Source organism: Telopea speciosissima, chromosome 1 (assembly GCF_018873765.1).
Source record: "Telopea speciosissima isolate NSW1024214 ecotype Mountain lineage chromosome 1, Tspe_v1, whole genome shotgun sequence".
Classification (NCBI taxonomy): Eukaryota; Viridiplantae; Streptophyta; class Magnoliopsida; order Proteales; family Proteaceae; genus Telopea; species Telopea speciosissima.
Window position 1 is genome coordinate 45,612,491 of NC_057916.1, and position 11,135 is coordinate 45,623,625.

Sequence of the window (11,135 nt, forward strand, 5' to 3'; positions counted from 1 at the left end):
CACCAACCTATTTATCCTTTGTATTTCAATATGACCTAACCTCAAGTGCCAAAGATATGTTGAATTATCTTGGGTTGATTTTCTTTTTAAAAGCATTATTGGAGATCTCATTAACCTCTAGTACCGATTTTAAGAGATATAATCCGTTATCTAGTAGGCCAGAAGTAATAAATGAATTATTAAGCTGAATAGTTAACTTATTACCAAAAAGGAAAGTGTAACCATCCAAAACAAGCCTACTAACAGAAACAATGTTCCTCCTGAAATGAGGAACATAAAAACAATCTCTCAAAATTAAAGTACTATTATCAAAAACTAAAGTAAAATCTCCAACGGCCATAGCACCCGTACCCGTTCGCAAACGAACTTCATCCTTACTCAGTCTTCTTGTTAGCTTGAACCCCTGCAACAAGTTACAAATATGGGCGGTAGACCCCGAGTCTACCAACCCTGTGTTAGTAGGTTCCTCTGACAAATTAGACTCCTAAAGGACCAAGGTTTCAGAAATACCTTCTTCCTGTTTCTCCTACTTCTTTTTCTGAGCAGCCAGGAAAGCACGACATTTCTTCTTCCAATGTTCGTCCTTCTTACAATAGAAACAAGTCCCCTTGCCCTTGTTCTTCTGAATTCCCTTGTTGCCAACCCTAGGGTTTTTGCCCTTGTCAGCCTTCTTCTTCTTCTTCTTCTTGCCCTTGGGCTTTGAGGAAGAAGACTTGTCCTCTGTAGTCAAGACCTCCACTTTCTGCTTCTTGGATGCAGCTTTCACTTCTTGCAACATGTTGCCTAGCTCAGGGAGTTCCATGGAGAATGTATTCATGTTATAATTAACAATAAATGATCTATAGATCTTCTGAGGCAAAGAGTAGAAGATGACATCTGTCTTGTAATTCAACTTGAAGGATGTCCCAAGGTTCTCCAGTTCTTGGAACAAGTTTCACATTTTCATGACATGGTCAATAATCAGAGTACCTTGAGCCATCTTTATGCTATGGAGGAGTGTCACCAGTTGATGATGGGCATGTTTTCTTCTCTCCCATACATCTCTTTCAACTCCTCCATCATGTCCTTGGTCAAGTACAGATCCATGACCGAATCAACGATGGTCTTCTCCAGAGAACTCAACACGAGGAGTTTTGCCTTAAAGTTTTTCTGTCGAAATAACTCATAGACTGGCTTAGAATCAAGGTTCTCCTCATTAGGGAATTCAGGCTCTTCTTCATCCAGGATAGACATTAGACCTTCTGCAGACAGGAGTAACTTGATGTTCCTCCTTTAGTCAACATAGTTTGGGCTGGTCAAAATATAGTCTTTGATAAGGGCGGCATAGTTCATTTGGGTTGACATTTTTAAAATCTACACGATGTACAAAAATTAATAATTAGCATGATCTACAACAATTGAAATAACTGGGATAAGAACAATCAATGGTCAATCACACCAAAAGCTTTCCTCTAGCTTGTAGGGCACGAACTGGAAACGATCAACCCTCATGCTCCTGACTTAGCTTATCGGAGTTCATCATTCGCATCTTGGTTGGGTAGACTATTCTGTCCGTCACTTAGACTTCCAATGTAATTTGGCCACCTGAGTGTCATGCCCATTCCTATCGGCTGACACACACTCAAGTCAAGTGTTTACCCTTAATTTTGGAGGGAACTATGGTGTTTGTGGGTTAATGCCTATTATCATAGTACATATACCACTGACCACATTCTCTACCTATCACATGTGAGATGAGTGCAGACAATTTCACTAATTCATCCAAATATTATCCTATCGGCATCTACAAGGGTGGATCAATGAAAATTCCACACTCACCAACTAAGGGAGGCCATAAGAATCCCACCAACCAGGGTTTCCCATATCACACTTGTATTGAAAATGAGGGAAAACGGGAACGCATATAATCCACAACCATACATCCAATGTATAAACATAATAGCACATCCATCCAAGGAAAACTATAAACATATGAACACTAATGGTTATAGGATAGTATCTTTAATCAACATGAGTTCATAACCATGATAAACTCACTTTGATTAAAAGATGGATGGGAGCAATCATAGCCTCATATGTTACTCCCACACATGGTAAAATTAGTGTGATAATGTATATGCAACTAATTATTACAGAAAAATTCCAAAACTGTAATAAATTTGGACACTCCAAGTGAGCAAGTCCATCCTTCAATCTTCTCTCCAACGAATCGACAAAATCCTTGATCCACGATTAACGATCCACGATCCATGATCTATGATCCACGATCCACAATGGTCTCCAAGTGATAACAATGAATAAATTTAAACTAATTCCAAAAATATTACAATTCTTTCCAAATAATTAAAATTATATAACAGGAAATCAGTCCACCAAAATTGGACTGCCTGGAGGATAAAAAAGAAAATTACATATAAAATCACATCCATGCCATGCCTAGCACACACATACATCTAATGCATGTAATTTTTAAATCCCATAACCATGGTCCTCATTACATATATGATGCTCAAAAATAATATTCCAATATTTTATTTGAAAATTATCCAAAAACACATAAAATCATCATTACCATGACAATCCAAGTCATTATGATCATGTGCATCTACTGCATCCATCATGCAACTATTACCATGACAACTTATTTCATAATGGTTATGTGCATTACATGACCATTACCATGACAATCCAATGTCACTATGATCATGTACATCACATAGCCATTACCACGACAACTTATGCCATAATGGTCATGACACATACCCCCACAAAGCCATCACATACATGCTGAAAATAAAATTAATAACCATAAAATTATAATAAGCCATTATGCCTATTGGGGAAGGTTGGTGAAGGGAGGAATCTCTCCACCCATCTTTTCCAATGAAATTCCCTTCAATAAGTAAAACAGGAATTTTTTTTTATTTTTAATAATGAAAATCTGCTACACAAAATATAGCAAAAAAGGGAAAATCATTAAACCAAGTGCACAAAGGCACAAGGTAGCACCGCACGTAGCAAGGCTGCCCACGCATGCACGCGGCTGGCAGCCATGCACGCATGCCACAGGAAGCTAGACGCGCACGAAGAAGGGGGTATGGCCATGGCATGGGGTGGGGTGCGTATGGGTGGTGGGGCATGCGCAGGCAGCCAACCCGATGCCCCTTCGTCGCATGCATCTCATCCCAAAAATTTATTTATTTTAGAATAAAAACTGAATAAAATTTTAAGAGCATCACATAAATAATGAAAAATAAATAAATTGAAAATGACCCCATCGATAAAGAGGCTATGATGCCACTGTAGGCATCGCAAGTGCGATCGCAACGGAAGCGTAAACAAGATCCCAATATCGATGGAGAAGTCATTCAAATAATAGAATGAAGCAGGGATCAATTATTACCTAAGCCTCACAAGTGCAAAACCTCCAATCGATGATAGCCCTTTTTCAATCGTTCCATGCACCACGCAAGCTTTGCGTTCCCACACGGTTAAGCTGTCTCCTCCACACTTCCAAGAGCATAAAGTATGGACTATCTCTAAGATCAAACACTAAGAGAGGGGAAGGAGAAAACGATTTAGGAGGGAGAGGGAGAGCTCCACATTTGGGTGCCTTGTGCATTCCTTGTGTGTGAGTTTGCAATCCCAATATTAAATATGAATTGCTCCTCACTTCATCCCAATTTGGTAGCTCACATAGGTAAAGCATATTGAGTTTCCTAATGGGACTCAATTGCTGGCCTATCTAATCTTTTCCCACAAGGAAAGATATGCATTGCTAGGGTAATCCAATCTTGGGTGGAATATCCAATATTCCCCCATTGGCTTTCCTTTTCTAACAGTATTAACCATTCCACTTCGAATGAACTTTACCGGCTTCTCTGAAGTACACTCTACTGCTTTGAATGGTTCTTCTGCGAATGGGCGTCCTACTGGTGCTTTAGCAGATGGCTGTCTCCTCATCTCTCAAGAACCGCGGATCACCAAAATAGTTCATAATTTGATTATTGGCAATAACCACCTGACTGGAGGAGTTGGAGGGACCTACCATTGCAAATGATGCTGCTATAACTGATTTGTTACTAGCACTTCTATTTCGGATGACTTCATTGCTGCATTGCTGATGGATCCTCAACATGGCTTAAGCCCTACTGAAGCACGGGATGCCAACGTATCTGTGACCAACACCCGAGCCACAAGCCCCCCTTTGTTGCTTGATATTGACCCCCACTATGGAATTGGTCCTGTTGCCCCGATCCCCGCTGGAGACTCTTCCCCGTGCCCTGTTGAGCATCATAACCTGATCTACATGGAGGACCTTGTGGAGGGCTCAGCTGCCAAAAAAACAAAAGTATCCTCCTCTCCCATTCCACCACCCCTTGCTTTTGAATTCTCCACCTTCAGGTTATCTTTTGAATAGGCTAATGCAATGTCTCATAACCCAACCTTGTTTTTATCCATGGTCAAGAGCTGGATTGATGATCTTCTTCCATTGTCCTTTTTTTTTTGCTAAAGGTCAGCAGATGTTGTATTAACTATTGAAAAGGTAATATACAGATATAGAAATTCACCCAACTTCCTAGACTTCTTTCCCCACCTTCGGCATGGCCATTAGCAGGGAAGAATTCCACCAAATCAATTACAAAAAAAAACATCCCCTATTCACTTAGAGAACCTGTATCTCGGCCTTAATGTTGCATCCCACCTCAACTCATTGCCAATAAAGCTTGGTGCCTCATCCCAGCTATTTGATGACCTAGTTGCAGCAGCCCGCTTTGCTAACATGTCTGCTACCACATTAATTTCTCTGAAGCAATGGCTGATCCTCCAATCAATCCTTGCCAGGTACTCACTGAAAAACCGCCATCTCTGCAGAAAGGTCCAAGGAATTACATTATTCTCCACACAACTTACTAAAGTAGCCGAGTCACTTTCAATCCACAGATAATCCACCTACAGCCTCATTGCATGCTGTATTCCATAGAAGAGTCCCTCAAACTCCGCCCTGAAGTTTGATCCAACACCCAAATAATAAGCAAAACAGCACCTAGCCCTCCCATTGCATTCTCTTAGAATTCCCCCAGCCCCTGATCATCTTGGGTTCCCAAGGGAACACCCATCTATATTGAGTTTGCACCATCCCTGCTCAGGGGGCTTCCAAACCATTTCCATAATCTGACTCCTAGGCTGCCGACTGACCTTGAGAGAGAGTTTTCTTGATAGCACCAGATCCGCCACAGATGAAATTTGCACCAATTCCAAGGTCGAAACATCAATTAAATCATACCAAATGCCTTTTACCACTGCAGCTTGACTGCATTTCAAGTTGTTGAACCTCCTCCTATTTCGTTCCAACCAAATGTGATATGGCGCTAGTATGACCAAGGCTGGTCATATTTTTGAGAGTACCACACTTGCCTTTTTCCTCCTCCACCATGAAAACAGCTCTTCAATGGATGGGAAACCAGTCCATCTCAGCTCAAACATAGAGAGAATTGCAGCCCAAACCCCTACAGCAAAATCACATTCAATAAAAATATGGTGACTTGACTCCATGCTCCTATATCAAAGATCACACCGTGACACCCCCTGCACTGCACGCTTTGTTACATTTTCATCCATTGGTAAGCTTCGGTGCATCAATCGCCAGCCAAAAACTGAAGCCCTCGGCGCTAGGCCTTTTTTCCACACCAGCTTTGACCATCCCTGCTGGGGCTCCTTGGTTCGCAAACCTTCCCATGCTGACTTGACCAAGAACACACCAGAGTCCGTCAAAGCCCAAATCCTTTTGTCATCATGCTCCGTGGTTGGCAACATTATCTGCCTGATTTGATTGTCCACCCCCTGTAGTTCCATCGAACTAAGAACCGGTAATCTCCACTCCCCCTCTTCAATATAATCCGCAACCTTGTCCTTCAGAGACCGCGGATTTGTTACAAATGAAGCTATGGCATCATAAAGATGTAGCCCATCCACCCACCGATCAAACCAGAAATTTATTTTCTTACCATTCCCAATTATCCATCTTTCGTTCTCACCCACCATCTCCCACACCTTCCGAATGCCAGGTAAAATTGAGGACTTCACGCCTTTCTTTAACAACCCCTCAGTAGTAAGAAACCTCCCCCGCAAGAAGTGTGCAAACCTGGAACTGTCACATTTTATAAACCATGCCAATTTTGCCAACAGCGCAAGGTTTATCTCCTTCAATCTTCTCACCCCCAATCCACCCTCACACTTGGGCTTGCAAAGTTTGCTCCACCTAACCGTGATAGCCTTCGAAGAAGAAGCATCCCCACTCCAGATAAAATTTTGAATCCATCATTCCATCAGTTCCACTGACTCAGCCGGCCATAGATACACCGAGAAGTTATGTACCAAAATGCTGCACATCACAGCCCTCACCAATTCCAGCCTCCCTACCATAGATAACAACCTGCCTTTCCACCCTACCAACCTAGCCTTGAATTTATCAACCAATGGAAGGATGAACTCTTTTTTCACTCTCCCCCTGAACAGATCCACCCCAAGATATCTAGTGGGAAAAACACACTCAGGAATCTGCAGCACCTCCTTAACCCTGCCTTTTCGAAGATCTGACATTGCCCCAACAAAGACTTTGCTTTTCTCAAGGTTTATTTTCTGACCTGAATACACTTGATAGCTTTCCAAAAATTCCTTAACCTTTCGAACACATTTCATTCCAGCCTTAAAAAAAATGAACAAATCATCTGCATAAAGGAGGTGAGATGGAGTAAAAGTTTTCCTGGGGCCAGGGATCCCCTTCACCAATCCTTTCATACTCAAATCAGATAGACCACGACATAAGACCTCTTCAGCCAGAATGAGTAGCAGAGGGGACAAAGGGTCACCCTGTTTAAGCCTCTCTCCACCCCAAAATACCCCATTGGTCCACCATTAACTAATATCGACATTTTAGTTGATGTCATCATCTCCTTGATCCTGTGAATCCAGCTATGGGAGAAACCAAATCTGCTCAATACATCAAATAAAAAATTCCAATCCAGCGTATCATACGCCTTTTGAACATCCAGCTTCATCCCTAAAGTTCCCCCCCCCCCCCCGGCATTTCGTAGCCATCATGTTTGTCAATTTAGCGGCCACACTAATGTTTGAGAAAATTACTTTCCCCTGTTGGAATGCCCCCTGTCCTTTAGAAATTAACTTGGGAAGCAACATAGAAAGCCGGGTGGCCATAATTTTAGGAATAATTTTAAAGAAAAAATTCCCTAGACATATCGGGCGAAACTGCTCGACACGCCTAGCATTCTCCACCTTAGGGATCAAAGTAATAAAATTATTATTCACCCCTTTAGTAATGACCCCCTCTTTGAAAAAATTTGAAACTGCACAACATACCTCCGGCCCAATGATGTCCCAACATACTCTGTACAATGTACCTAGAAAACCATCTGGCCCAGGGACGCTTGCAGGGTCCAGCACAAACACCGCCGCTTTCACCTCCTCCACGTTAGGTACCGCCACAAGCTTTGCGTTCTCCGCAGCCAAAATTGCATTTGGAATTTGGTCAAGCAAATCTTCTTGAACCACCGATTCTCCACCCCTGTAGAAGTGCTCAAAATGGCTTACCAAGTGAGCACCTATACCCATCGGATCCTCCAATACCTCTCCACTCTCCATCTGCAATTGGCGAATGAAGCTTCTAGCCCTCTGAAGTTTGGTAGATAGATGAAAAAATTTGGTACACCTATCCCCCAACCTTACCCATTTCTCTCTAGACCGTTCAACCCAAAGCTTCTCTTGCACCACCAAAACTTTCTCATGCTCACCCTTGGCCTGATTTTCTAGTTCAAACAGCTCTTCACTAAAACCTTCCCTTTCCATTCTCAATTGACACTCTTCTACCAACCCCCTGGTCCGCAAAGCTTCTACCTCCACCTGCGGGAATGTCTCTCTAGCCCATTTCCATAGCGGTCCTTTGAGACGCTTAAGTTTTTGGACCACCATAAAAATTGGCGTACCACTAACCGGCTGGTCCCATGACTCCCTAACAACCCTCCTGAAGTCCTCATGATCTGCCCAAAATTGCATCATACGAAATGGCACATTATCTGGACATGGAACATTCCCTGAAGACACAATAAGCGGTGAATGATCAGAGTACCCCCTTGGCAGCACCCTTTGTACACACCCCTCAAACGTAGTCATCCACCCATCATTCCCAAAACTACGATCCAGCACCGCACACACGTTGCCCACACTCCTATTGTTTGACCATGTAAAATAACACCCCGAAGAGGGGATTAGCACCAGTGAGGCTGAATCCACCATGGTAGAAAAGTCTTCTGTAGCTCCAACATCAAACATGCCCGGCCCTCTTTTTCCTGTGACAGCATGTACGAATTAAAGTCACCCACAACTAACCATGGATAGCTGACCCCTACAAATGACACCAAATCGTACCACAACTGGTGTCTTGCACCCCTCCGATAGTTTGCATGCACCATCGAGATAATCCTTTGCACCCCACCCACTATAATCGAGCACGTGAGGTGCTGATCTAATCCAAGTATAATGGATGGTGGGACCAAAGAATTTTTCCAAAAAAACCACAGATTAGGTTCACCCACCTCTCTGTGATTATATAGGAATTGCGAACAAAAGGCCAGAGCTTCAAAAAACTTCACAGGGCATTTTTTCGGCTCTACTTTAGGTTCTGCTAAACACAAGAAAAGAGGATCATTCTCCCGAATAAGCATGCAAAGACTTGCTCGCGCACGTTTATTCGCAATGCCCCGAATATTCCAAAACATGCACTTCATTAATTCCTATTGGACTGAGAACTTCTAGTAAGGCATCGCATTGCCGCCCCACCACCCTGAGCCTGAACAATAGCATTATCCACCACGGCCAGCTCCTGATGCCCCTTCTTCTTGCGTTGAGCCCTCTGTATAGTAGACCTTGTTCCCATCTCCCTACCTGCACCCTTCATACACCCCTGATCTGTGCCAACCTCTAGAAGAGCCGATTTATCCTGTTGCATAGTCACCTCTCCCTGCTGCCTCAACTTCACTCGATCTCCACCATAACCAGGTGCCTGCACTTCCTCACCATCTACAGCCACCGAAAGCACCACCTTTAAATGACCTGCCCCTCCTTCTTGACCCATGGATACACCTACATAACCGTGGTGCCCACCCGCTTGGTCCCCAGAATTGTCACTTAACCCAACCCCATCACACCCATCTGAGTCTGACACCTCCACACCACCCGTCCCCTCACCAGCTTCCACCTCCCTTCCTAGAAACACGGCATTAAAATTGGAGCCGTTGAGATGATAACTTGAACATTGCGTCCCCACTTCCCCCCTTACATTGGAGGAACCATTATCTCCTTGTACGATAGGAGACTCCTCCCCACTACTAAAAACACGTGAAGAGTCCACATATGCTGTAACTTTGTATCCTAAGTCCTCCTTTTGAATAGCATGATGTGTCATATCAGGACTCCTTACCACGCCATCCCCTACCTCCCCCAGAACTCCATCCACAGACGCAACCATAGTCTGCCCACCATTACTGAGATGCAGTCCCCGTTCATGCCTTCAGCGATGCCTCGAAGCTTAGACATGGACATAGTCTGCACCAGGAATCACAGCATCCACCTCCTTCTCGACAGCCCTCATCATGCACCCCTCCTTCTCAGCAGCCTTCACCATGCACCCTTCTGCCCGATGTCCATATCTGCGACATATTGAGCATCGGGAGGGGGGATCTTCAAACACAACCTGCTACTTGAACATAAACGATTTTGATGATCCATCTTGTTCACGTTCCTCAAAAAGTTCCTCCACGCGGGGAAGAGCCTCGTCCACATCCACACGGATCCTTGTAAAGTGACCAAAAGGAGAGGATTTGGTTTTCCTGTTGATCGCCACCGGCCTTCCAACTTCATTCGCCATGGAGAGAAGAATGTCCTCGTGCCAATACTTCTGTGGCAAATCCGGGAATCTGATCCACGTAAGCCTATGGGTGATGGAGTGCTCGTTGACACTAAAATCCCTTCGCCATCGCTGAAACCGCAGCAATTGACCATCCATCCTCACAGGGCCACGTTTCCATATGTACGCCATATCCTCTTCACAAGTAAATCTGAACAGCACAAATCCTCTTCCCAAAGACTTCAAAACCACCTTCTGCTTCAATGCCCACGAAGTGGCAACATAGTCATGCAGCTTGTCCATGGTGGTATACCTGAAATTGATTCGGCCAAGGAGAGAAAAATGGTGTAGCTCCACCTGTGCCTGATAAGCTTCTTGTGGGATCTTAATTCGTGTTAGGTTACCGTCCTTTACAGCCAAAGGGAGGTTCCCTACTGCTGGCAAAGCCACCCTTCCAACTGTAGCTGCGTATGACCTTGGTCTCCCCACAGGTTTAGAACTAGTTTCCTCGTTATTCACCCCATCCGGCACCGTCGCCCCCTGAGACACCACCGGTGAGAAGAAGTCCATTATTGAAGGTTTACCTCGGGGCGGCACCACTCCCACCACAGTGTCTAGGGCATCCCCATACGCCAAAGTCTCACTCGCCATCCTCATTCAATCTCTAGGCTATTCATCTCTAGACTGTATTATTCTTCTTCCATTGTCCTCTCGGAGCCCTTCTAGACCCAGTGCTGCTGCCGGCCGCGACCCCAACATGGAACCTGATACTGTGGTGGAACCCCTCTCGCATAATCCGATATTCCCCTTTTCTCATTTTCGATCCTTTTTTAACAATCAATCAGTGTTTTTTATTATTATGCTTAGCTTTGTTGTAAGTACTTAGGAGCTCAACGGGCGTGCTCTTCATAGAACTTTCACCCCGCGTCATTTATTTTGCTTTTGTATGTGCTTTGCTTTCACTTTTATTATTGTTATTACCACACTCGTGGCTTTAATAACCATTTTACCCAGAATTGCCTTGCTTTCCATATCATTAAACATAGACCTGAGTTTATTTTTCTTTGTGAAACAAAGTGTTTAGATCATGATAAAATCCGGCTTAAACAACCTATGTCTTCTTACAAATCTGTTTGCTGCAAAAATAGTTCTGGTTTGCATGGTAAAAAGGGTGGTTTATGGTTGCTTGCTCTTCCTTCCATGATCATCTTAA